This window comes from Triticum urartu, chromosome 5 (genome assembly GCF_003073215.2).
Source record: "Triticum urartu cultivar G1812 chromosome 5, Tu2.1, whole genome shotgun sequence".
Taxonomy (NCBI): domain Eukaryota; kingdom Viridiplantae; phylum Streptophyta; class Magnoliopsida; order Poales; family Poaceae; genus Triticum; species Triticum urartu.
This window is the reverse complement of record NC_053026.1, coordinates 369,861,250-369,873,382: the sequence shown is the minus strand read 5'-3', so window position 1 is coordinate 369,873,382 and position 12,133 is coordinate 369,861,250.

Genomic DNA, 12,133 nt, shown 5'->3' with positions numbered 1-12,133 from the left:
TAATGGAAAATGGACGTCTGCAGAATGAGATGAGTGCGGAATTTATCTTCGCAAAACGGAGTGACAAACAGGTAGCAGACGACCATCAAGGCTAAGTGTTACAACTCAATGAAGCAAATGTAGCAAAAGAAACGGGAGTTGTAAGCACGAAGCAAAATGTAGCAAAATATGAAGGCACCCGCCCATAGTGACCCGCTTGAAGACTATAACCATCATATGCTTCTCCCCCTTTTGTCAGTGATGACCAAAAAGGTTTGAAGACATAGAGGTTTCTACGCGTTCCCAGGCGCAGCAGGGTCGATGGAGTTGTTTGGCGGTGGTGCAGACGAGCTCGGTGCAGATTTGACGCGCGTTGAAGCAGGTGGAGATGATGTCGCGTCGTCTTCTTCTTCAATAATCCTGGCGGACACGGTGGCAGCAGAAGAAGAGAACTCTGACTCTTCAAGTGATGGTGTGCTGCGCATCACCGCTCTTCTTGGAGGCGTGGAGTCAAATTTGAAGTGCTCTGTGAAGCCATCCTGATGCAGTTCAGCTTCAGGGCACATCATGGTGAGGCCCTTCCAAGTGCGGCGACAGGTCTCGTGTGTGACAAATGCATTCTTGGTTGCCAGATTTCTGATGCGATTGACTTCTTGCATGATGCTTTTCATCTGCCTCTTGAGCCAGTTGTGATGCCTATCTTGCTTTTGGTGAAGATCCACAAGAAGCTCTCTGTCATTGAGTGCACGAGCGCGCTTCTTGGGTCTCTTTGCAGCTGTGCTGTTGGTGGCTTCAGTTGATGCAGGGGCACGTGTGGTGCCAGCCATTGGATACACTCGGGAGAGAGCTTCAACACCTTCAATATTTTGAGTGAAGCTCTGGTGTTCTGCATTCTGAAGACTTAGTGGTTGCTTGGCCGGCTCTGGATATATTGCTTCAGCAGATGTGTCCACATCTGGCAAAAATATCCTATGATTGCGGGCTGAGGGTTGATAGGAGATTGCAGAGTGAAGCTTGATCAGCCTCATAACCCAAGGAGCATAAAACTTTAATCCAAACAGTTCTGAAGCAGACGCTGCAAATTGACGGATGAAGAGATCCTGTGTATTGAAGCATTTGCCGTGAAGAATGCAGAAGATGAGAGTCTTCATTGCACCATCAATCGTTGCATATCGAGAGTGTCCCTTGACTGGCCAGAGAGTCCGCCTTATGATTTGATATATTGTTCTGGGCAGGTACTCTAAGTCTTCAACGAAGAACCTAGTTGGATAGGGTGCATTTTGAGGAAATGGCTTCATCATTGAGAGCATCTGACTCATATCTGGCTCAGGGCGCTGAAATATGCTCTCAATTGCTTCAGCATGGAGTTGGCACCCTTCTTCAAAGAATTCGCTAGGAGTGGGAAGGCCGGTAAGCTCAATTAAGTCGAAAGCATTGGCTTCATGATGGATATTGCCTGTCATCCACTCCAGAATCCATGTCTTCGGATCTCTGTTATAGCCTTTGATATGCACAGTGGCATAGAACTGGAGCAGAAGCTCTTCGTTCCAGTGCTCTTCGTCAGTGATAAATGGCATCAAACCCACTTGCTTGAAGCAATCCAGTGCTTCTTCCAGACCAGGCAGACCGGCAACAGCTTCAACCTCAAGGCGCTTGTGAGGAAAGATGCGCCCTTGGTTGTAGAGGATGCATGAATAATAGTTGCGCTGTTGATGGCTCCAGAACCTATCTGATACAATCCGTTCCCTTGAATAAGGGTTCTTGGAGCGGTCGAAAAACGTGTTATCTGCCCTGAAGCCGTTGATGTTGAAGGAACCAGGAGCTGATGCAGGACCTGGGAACCTTGGTAGTCGTGGGATCGGCTTCTGGACCTGGGGCCTGTGCGCAATATGATAGTTGTATTGTGGTCCGGCAGCAGACTCGGGCACAGAATGTTCAGGAGCAATAGCTTCGGTGTTTTCTGAAGCTGTTGTTGGAGAGGGCTCCACATTTGCTTCGGCGTTGTTTGTGGCAGCCTCAACATTTTCAGCTTCAGGCACGTTCTCCTTGAGAACTGCTTCTTGTTGGTGCGGGGGAGTTGGAGCTTGTGGTATTTCTGCTTGCTCTTCGGCTGATGCAGCCGGAATGTCTTCAGCAGCCTGAGCCCTTGGCCCTTTGCGAAGCCTACGGAGTGTAGGCGCTGGTGGAGTTGTAGTGGGTTGGGGCTCATCTTCATCCTGTGGGCGATCTGCCCACGACGCATCTTGTGTGATTGGCGTCAATGGATGACCAATACTGATCTGTTCGCTTGTCTCAAGCTGAGGAAGGGCTGCATCACCTTGCACATTGTCTTGGGGACCAATGTCTTCAGCAGCATTGGGGTTGGCTGCTGGAATGTCTTCAGCGTGCGGAGCCTCTATGTAAGCAGGCTCATGCACTGTCAACTGATGATCTGCGTCAGGATAGCGGACGCAGAGGGGTTCAACTATCAGGGGCTCTGTGGGAGCAGCCCAAGATTTCTTGGTTTTGCGCTTCTTGATGATGGGTTCAGAAGGAGAGGCTTCAGAATGTTTTCTCTTCTTAGCTTCAGCCTCTGCAGTCCGTGTCTTCTTGTGCTGTGAGGCGGTTGATCGACTCTTTGGCTTCGAGCCAGTCGTTGCAGCGGAGAAGACAATCGGAGCATCAGGTTCTGACCTTGGCGCTTCAGGTTTGGGCACAGCCGCCTTCTTTTTCTTCTTCGCGGCCATCCTGGGGTCAATGCCGGGACGCCCAAGTGCCTTGCGCTTTTTTGCCTCATTGTAGGCTTGCACGCAGCGATCAGCCAAAGTCTTCATGCGTTCTCGCGAGCCTTGAGCTTCGGCACGCGTCTTCAGGAAGTGTTCTTTCAGCTCGTGCAACATGATCTTGAAGTTTTTCACTTCTTGCACACTGAGCTTGGCCACGTGCTTCTTGAACTGAGCCTTTTCATGATTAATTTTCTACTTCAGTTCTACAATTTGCTGGGCTATTGCAAGTTCTGAAGCGATTGCACCTTGAAAGGCAACGCTGAGGCCTATGGGTAGCTGCAGATCATTGAAGCTTATGTCTGGTGTGTCAAACCATTCATCGATGAAGTTGTGGATGATGGCGACATCAAACAGAGGCAGATTGTTGAAGATTTCAGCCTCCTCCTTGCTCTTGATGAGCTGCTCAAGAGCATCATCTCCAAGATCTTCATCGCTTGAGAGTTCAATGGCTTCGCAGCGCAGAATGTCAGCAGCTGTGAGCTCTTTGCCTGTGTGTGGCTGAGGCTTCTTGGCTTCTTGGGGCTTGGACACCCGTGATAAGCCTTCTGACTGCACACTGGCTTCAGGAGGTGCAGTTGCTAAAGGCTTCACTCTTGCGATCTTGGGAGAAGCGGCTGGCTTTGAAGCTTTTGGAGCTTTTGGCTTCTTCTGCTTTGGCTTCGGAGCAGCAGGGGCGTCATCTGACTCAGTATCTGCTGGAGGGTCATTCACAGCAGTCCCTTGGACTAAGATGCGAGTGATGAGGCCTGCAAGATTGGCATACGGCCCGATGATATTGGGATCGGCGTTGCGTGTGCCATCTGCCCTTGGTGAGGAGGGACCAGGGTTGAAGTCAAGCCCAAATTTCTTCTTGTTTATCTTCGCTGACTGTTGTGCAAACTGAAAGTTGCGCTTGAAGAGATTATCATCGCGACACCAGAGAAGTGATGACGGATGTGCGTCAGCTGGCTGTGGTCCTCTCACCATGCATGGATAGAAGCCTTGAGCAATGGCTTCGTCTCTGGACCTGGGTACGAGATTTTTGTATAATACATCTCCCCACGGTCTCTTGATGGCGCACTTCTCCGCATATTCCTGAGTGACGAAGCGGTAGTGGAACCATTGCTCTGCCCAATATCTTCGAATCCATTGGATTCGTGTCTTGTGCTGACCATAGCTTTCTTCAGGATCAGTTTTGTACATCTCTGCCAATTCATCAGGCAGATCTTTGGACGTTCCACCACATCGCTGTCTGCCTCCCTTCCTTGCTGCTGTTTCTGAAGCCATGAATAACTTGGAAGGCTTCAAGATGTTCAAAGGCTTCAAAGGCTTCCTTTTGCAAGAACTGGCTTCAGGCGAGTTGATGTGATGCTGCAAGTACTCTGCAAATGAATGCAGACTATGAGAACCAAAGGATTCTCCCACGGACATGTACCTGTGACAGCATTAAGGTGCGAGGGAAGGGGAAGAGGTCATATGCATTCTCAGAAGATTTTGAAGATAAATCGGTTTAGAAGACATTGACCTCATTATGCGAAGACATTCACTTGTAGATAAGAAGTTGGTTCCAGATTTGTACGAACCCATAGATCAGTACAAGTGAGGAATCTAACTACTTTATGAAGCACAAGTGAATATACTAGGCATGTTATGAGATGTAGCGAGAGATTTAACTGGTGTGAAGAGAAACTTCTTATGGCAGAAAGTGACTGAACTGTAGGATCAAAAGAAGCTGTAAAAAGAGGTTCTATTTACCACACTTGGAACTGCTAGACGAAGTGAGAGTTGAGGCCGAGCAGTTCGATCCTCCGTGCCCTAACTTGGCGACGGAAGACACCTACGGCGAAGGCGGAGAGAGCGATGTCCGCTGTCAGCGTGAAAACGGCGTCGGAGAGGTTGCGGCAGTGAAGCGCTTCGTCGCCGGCGTCGTCAAGTGCTAGCGGTGGCGCGAGGGTTCGTGCGAGGGTGGAAGAAGGAGATAATGACCGCAGTGAATCGTGTATTTATAGGGATAGAGGCGGCACTGCGCTATTACACAGGTACCCCTGGCGGTTCGCATTTGAGGCACGCGTGGCCAGTTAGAGGAAGATTGGGATTTGTTCCATGTCCCACGCACGCCTAAATTGTCGGGCGGTCGTTCCTTCTTCTCCGGATCTTATGTGGAGGAATGAGCATTAAAAATGGACTTTTATGGTTGTCACTATGTCTTCAGCTGACAAGGACATAGTGAAGACATTTGACAGTTTCAACAGAATGCATATGACTTGGAGAGATAGAGTTTGAGATAGAAAGCATAGAGAGGTTAGGGTCCGATCACATTCACTTAGTTCAAAAGATTCAACCAAGAAGACATAGCTATAAGTGAATGCTGTAGAGGACAGAACATCAGTACATATATATCCATATAATCAACGCAGTGAAGATAATCATGAAGACATATTGATAATGAAACCAAACCAATTGTGAAGACATTGAGAGGTAACGCCATGAGAGAAACACTTCAAAATGGAACGTTTTGTGGTGGCGTTACCCACCGTATAGGAAGTATTAGACCCAGACACGGCGCACAATTATCGTGGCGCTCCGAAGTCAAATTCCACATTAATGTATTCACACTTAGAATGTATGTCTTCATTGTTTGAAGATATACGCTACTTCGTGTGTTGCACATCTAAGTCATCAATATGCTTAAGTGTTAGGATGTGTGCCTGATCACAGGACATTTGAGGATTCCAAGATATTTAGCTCACACCGTAACTTGCAAAATCTCTTCTCATCCAAGGGCTTTGTGAAGATATCTGCCAATTGCTCTTCAGTGTTGACGTGTATGATATCAATGTCTTCCTTCACAACATGATCTCTGAGAAAGTGATGACGAATTTCAATGTGTTTTGTCTTCGAGTGCTGAACTGGGTTGTTGGCAATCTTGATGGCGCTTTCGTTGTCGCAGTAAAGTGGCACTTGCTTCAGATGAATGCCATAATCCTTGAGTGTTTGCTTCATCCACAGAAGCTGAGCGCAGCAAGATCCAGCAGCAATGTATTCAGATTCAGCAGTGGAGAGAGATACACAGTTATGCTTCTTTGAAGACCAACATACAAGTGATCGTCCCAGAAAATGACATGTGCCTGATGTAGATTTGCGATCAACTTTGTCACCAGCATAATCAGCATCCGAAAATCCAACCAGATCAAACTCTGAGCCCTTTGGATACCAAAATCCTAGAGTTGGGGTGTGAGCCAAATATCGAAGAATTCGCTTCACAGCTAAGTGATGCGACTCCTTTGGTGCCGCTTGAAATCGAGCACACATGCAAACACTAAGCATGATATCTGGCCTAGATGCACATAAATAAAGCAAAGACCCAATCATGGAGCGGTATACCTTTTGATCGAACTCTTTACCATTGTCGTCGGGACCCAGATGATGCTTGGCTGGCATTGGTGTTGTGAAGCCTTTGCAGTCTTGCATACCGAACTTCTTCAGGCACTCTTTAAGATATTTCTCTTGAGATATGAAGATGCCGTTGCGTTGTTGCCGTATTTGAAGACCGAGAAAGAACTTCAGCTCCCCCATCATGGACATCTGATATTGCTCTTGCATCATATATCCAAACTCTTCACTATACTTCTGATTGGTGCAGCCGAAGATAATGTCATCCACATATATTTGGTATACAAACAGTTCACCATCATATGTCTTCGTGAAAAGAGTGGGATCCAGGGAACCAGGTATGAAGCCTTTGCTCTTCAGAAAGTACTTGAGTGTATCATACCAGGCCCTGGGGGCTTGTTTGAGGCCATACAGTGCCTTGTTGAGCTTGTATACCATATCAGGATGTTTTGGATTTTCAAAGCCAAGTGGTTGTGCAACATACACTTCTTCTTCAATCTTGCCATTGAGAAAGGCACTTTTCACATCCATTTGATATAGAAGTATGTTATGATGATTTGCATAGGCCAGCAGTATGCGTATGGCTTCAAGCCTAGCCACAGGAGCAAATGTTTCATCGAAGTCAATGCCTTCCACTTGAGTATATCCTTGAGCAACTAGACGAGCTTTGTTTCTGACAACTTGACCATGCTCATCTTGCTTGTTGCGGTATATCCATTTGGTGCCTATTATGTTGTGCTTCCGTGGATCAGGACGCTTAACCACTTCCCATACATTATTCAGTTCAAACTGGTGAAGCTCTTCTTGCATAGCTTGAATCCATTCAGGTTCCATGAAGGCTTCTTCAACTTTCTTGGGTTCTGATATTGAGACGAATGCGAAATGCCCATAGAAGTTTGTTAGCTGAGTTGCCCTTGAACGAGTGAGTGGACCAGGTGCATTGATGTTGTCCAGTATTTTGTCAATTTGTACTTCATTTGCAACACGAGGGTGTGTAGGGCGAAGACTTTGCTCTTGCTGATCTATGTGGTCATTTGAAGGTATATCTTCAGGCTGAGCATTGTCTTCATGTGGATCAGGTGCTAAGATGATAAGTTCTTCTTCAGGTTGAGCTTCAGAAGGTACAATTTCTCCAGTTCCCATAAGCTTGATTGATTCACTTGCTGGAACTTCATCTAGCACATTTGGCAATTGCTCTCTTTGTGATCCATTGGTTTCATCAAACCGCACATCCACTGTTTCAACCACTTTGTAGTGGAAGAGGTTGAAGACTCTGTAGGAGTGTGAATCCTTTCCATATCCAAGCATGAAGCCCTCATGTGCTTTTGGTGCAAACTTTGAAGTGTGGTGTGGGTCCTTGATCCAGCATTTTGCGCCAAATACTCTGAAGTAACTGACATTTGGCTTCTTGCCAGTTAGGAGTTCATAGGATGTCTTGTTCAGAAGCTTGTGAAGATAAACACGATTGATTGTATGGCATGCAGTATCAATGGCTTCAGTCCAGAATTTTCTTGGAGTCTTGTATTCATCTAGCATTGTTCTGGCCATCTCAATGAGTGTTCTGTTCTTGCGTTCGACGACGCCATTCTGCTGTGGCGTGTATGGAGCTGAGAATTCATGTGTGATGCCCAAGGTATCCAGATATGTATCAAGGCCGGTGTTCTTGAATTCAGTGCCATTGTCACTTCTGATGTGCTTTATCTTGGCGCCAAAATTGTTCATAGCTCAATTTGCGAAGCGTCTGAAGACATCCTGCACTTCAGTCTTGTAAAGGATTATGTGCACCCAAGTATATCTAGAATAATCATCAACAATTACGAAGCCATAGAGGCATGCAGAAGTAGTAAAAGTTGAGTAGTGAGTGGGACCGAAAAGATCCATGTGAAGCAGTTCGAAGGGTTGGGTAGTGGTCATGATTGTCTTCGAAGGATGTTTTGCCCTTGTCATCTTCCCAGCTTCACAGGCACCGCATAAGAGATCTTTCTTAAACTTGACGCCTTCGATGCCTATGACGTGCTTTTTCTTCGCAAGGGTGTGGAGGTTCCTCATGCCAGCATGCCCAAGCCTTCGATGCCAAAGCCAGCATTCTGAAGCTTTTGCAAGAAGACATACTGCAAGTTGTGGTCCTACTGAGAAATCTACCACATACAAATCACCTTTCCTATACCCTTCAAACACTAGAGATTTGTCAGATTCCATTAGCACAAGGCAGCGATATTTTCCAAACATTACAATCATATTCAAATCGCAAAGCATTGAGACAGACATTAAGTTGAAGCCAAGGGATTCAACAAGCATGACTTTATCCATGTGTTGATCCTTTGAGATTGCAACTCTACCTAGACCCAATACCTTACTTTTACCAGTGTCAGCGAATGTAATGTGGCTCTTGTCGGATGGACGTAAAGTTGAGTCCATAAGAAGGCTTCTTATGCCAGTCATGTGATTTGTACACCCACTGTCAATAATCCATTCTGAAGACTTTGAAGTTGCTGGTATCGTACTCTACAGTGCAGTTAGGGGGATAGGCTTCACGAAGGGTATTGTGAAGCATAAACATTTGACGAACCAGTGGGTTATGAAAACTTAGATCCAGATTAGGACTAATGGGGAGAGTAGCACACGATTCAGGAACGAAGTACATGATGATGCCATTTGGGCAGTTTATCTTGCGCCCCACAAGATTTTTATGGTCCCCAGCAATAGCATCAGAAGATTTTGTTTTTGTGCTGGAGACCTTTCCCTGCAAAGGAGAGTTAAGCTTTCTTAACCACCCACATCTTCAAGGGTGGCTTAGAAGCTATAAGTCTAAGTGCAGCATCTGAGAATTTTGGCTTTGAAACTTTAGCAAACAGTCTAGCAGGTGGACAATAATATTCATAGGAATAAGCAGAATGATTTTTGGTCATATGAACATGACGGTTCGATCAACCACTCTCATATTCATATGCCTGAGTATGGTTCCCCTGCAAAACATTTGCGTTAGTGCGACTCAGGTGAGTCCCCTGTTTGTATGAAGCATTTGGACCATATGAAGCCTTTGGTCTGAGGTTTGTCTTCTTCAAGTGAGGTGTCATGAAGACATTCACAGGAAGATTTTCCGGACATGTTTTCGGAACCCAGATCTTCTTTATAGGCGGTCCATTCCTGCAGTTAGTACCAATGTACCTGACAAACACTTCATCATTCTGATTCTTAAACAGTTTATAGTTTGCATCAAAGGATTCATCAATGATAGTTGGGTTAGCACAAGTGAAGCCAGATAAATTGGATGGATCTGCTGAAAGTTCCTTTGCAGCAACCCATGTAGTTTTGGGGTACTGCTCAGGTTTCCAGTAAGAGCCATCTGCATTGATTTTCCTTATGAACCCAACACCCTCTTTCCTAGGGTTTCGGTTCAGAATCTGCTTCTTAAGGACATCACATAATGTTTGATGCCCTTTCAGACTTTTGTACATCCCTGTTTCAAGCAATGTCTTCAACCTAGCATTCTCATCAGCAATAGCAGAGGTATCCTCAGCAGAGGGGTTAGTTACCACATCAACAGTTGAAGATATTGAAACAGTAGTAGCAGTGGAACATTCAGCAACAGAAGCAGCATTATCACGCTCAATGCATTTAAGACATGGTGGTTCAAATCCTTCCTGAGCGGGACTGATCTGTTCAGCGCGAAGTGACTCGTTTTCCTTTTGAAGATCTTCATGAGCCACCCTCAATTTCTCAAGTTCTTGCTTCCTTTGAAGATAATCATAGGAAAGCTTTTCATGAGTTGTTGAGAGAGTATCATGACGATCTTCAAGTTCCTGATACTTAACGTGAAGGTTTTTTATGTCTTCAATTAAGGATTCAGATCGAGTCATTTCAGCACCCAACAGATCATCGCTTCTGTCTAACAGTTTTTGAATATGTTCCATAGCTTTCTGTTGTTCAGTTGCAATTTTAGCAAGTGTTTTGTAGCTAGGTTTTGAATCACATTCAGAGTCATCGTCACTGGATGTTTCATAGCGAGTGGTGCGTGTGTTTACCTTGGCACCGCGTGCCATGAAGCAGTAGGTAGGAGTGGAGTCGTTCTTGTCATTTGCGTCGGTGTCGGTGATGCAGTCATTGTCTTCAGTATTGAAGATGGACTTGGCGACGTATGCTGTAGCCAGACTCGCAATGCCAGAATCAGACTCCTCCTCAGACTCCACCTCTGCCTCCTCAGATGCGGACTCCTCCTCTGAATCCATCTCCTTTCCAACAAATGCACGTGCCTTGCCAGATGAGCTCTTCTTGTGTGATGAAGACCTTGATGAAGTTTTGGAAGAAGACTTTGAGTATTTCTTCTTCTTCTTGTCGTCAGAATCATATTCCTTGCTCTTCTTCTTCCTTCTGTTCTCATTGTCCCACTGTGGACACTCAGAGATGAAGTGTCCAGTTTTCTTGCACTTGTGACATGTTTTCTTCTTGTAGTCATGAGCAGAAGCTTCATCATTCCTTGAGCTTGATCGTGAAGATTTCCTGAAGCCTTTCTTCTTAGTGAATTTTTGAAACTTCTTCACTAGCATTGCAAGTTCTCTTCCAATGTCTTCAGTATCATCAGAACTGCAGTCAGACTCTTCTTCAGATGAGGAGACAGCTTTTTCCTTCAAGGCACGAGTTCGCCCATAGTTTGGGCCGTAGATATCTCTTTTCTCAGAAAGTTGAAACTCATGTGTGTTGAGCCTCTCAAGTATGTCAGACGGATCGAGTGTCTTGAAATCAGGACGTTCTTGAATCATCAGGGCCAGGATGTCAAACGAACTATCAAGTGATCTCAGCAGCGTCTTGACGATTTCATGTTTGGTGATCTCAGTGGCGCCGAGGGCTTGAAGCTCATTTGTGATGTCAGTGAGCCGGTCAAATGTGTGCTGGACATTCTCATTGTCATTTCGCTTGAAGCGGTTGAAGAGGTTGCGAAGAACACTGATTCTTTGATCTCTCTGGGTTGAGATGCCTTCATTGACCTTTGAGAGCCAGTCCCAGACTAGCTTGGATGTCTTCAAAGCACTCACACGGCCATACTGTCCTTTGGGTCAGATGACCACATATGATATTCTTGGCAGTGGAGTCCAGTTGAGTGAACTTCTTGACATCAGCAGCAGTGACACCTTCTCCAGCCTTGGGAACGCCGTTCTCGACGACATACCATAGGTCGATGTCAATGGCTTCAAGATGCATGCGCATCTTATTCTTCCAGTAGGGATATTCAGTTCCATCGAAGACGGGGCAAGCAGCGGAGACTTTGATTATCCCTGCAGTCGACATAACTAAAACTCCAGGTGGTTAAACCGAATCACACAGAACAAGGGAGCACCTTGCTCTGATACCAATTGAAAGTGCGTTATATCGACTAGAGGGGGGTGAATAGGCGATTTTTATGAAAGTCTTCAAAACGTGAGAGTTATGAAGACAAACAGTGAAGATTATGCCTATTACTATGCAGCGGAAGTTAGATTACACTAGGCCAGCCATGGTCAATGTATTCAATAGAGTGAAAGCAATGACAAACAGCTTCAGTGTAATAAGGATCAGGTAGGAAGAAGTTATGAAGCCAAACAGATCATACATTCATGTTGTGAAGACAAAAGATAAAGCAAGCATGCAATGGCTTCACAATGAATAACTGTAAGTAAAAGGAAGTGAAGATGAAACCAGTAACACGTTGAAGACAATGATTTGTTGGACCAGTTCCAGTTGCTGTGACAACTGTACGTCTGGTTGGAGCGGCTAGGTATTTAAACCAAAGGACACACAGTCCCGGACACCCAGTCAAGGACACTTAGTCCAAGACACCCAGTCCTCACCGTTTTCTCCTTGAGCTAAGGTCACACAGACCTCGCCCAATCACTCTGGTAAGTCTTCAAGGTAGACTCCCAAACCTTCACAGACTTCGTTCACCAGCAATCCACAATTTCTCTTGGATGCTCAGAACGCGACGCCTAACCGTCTGGAGGATGCACAGTCCTCAAGTGTAATAAGTCTTCAGATCACACAGA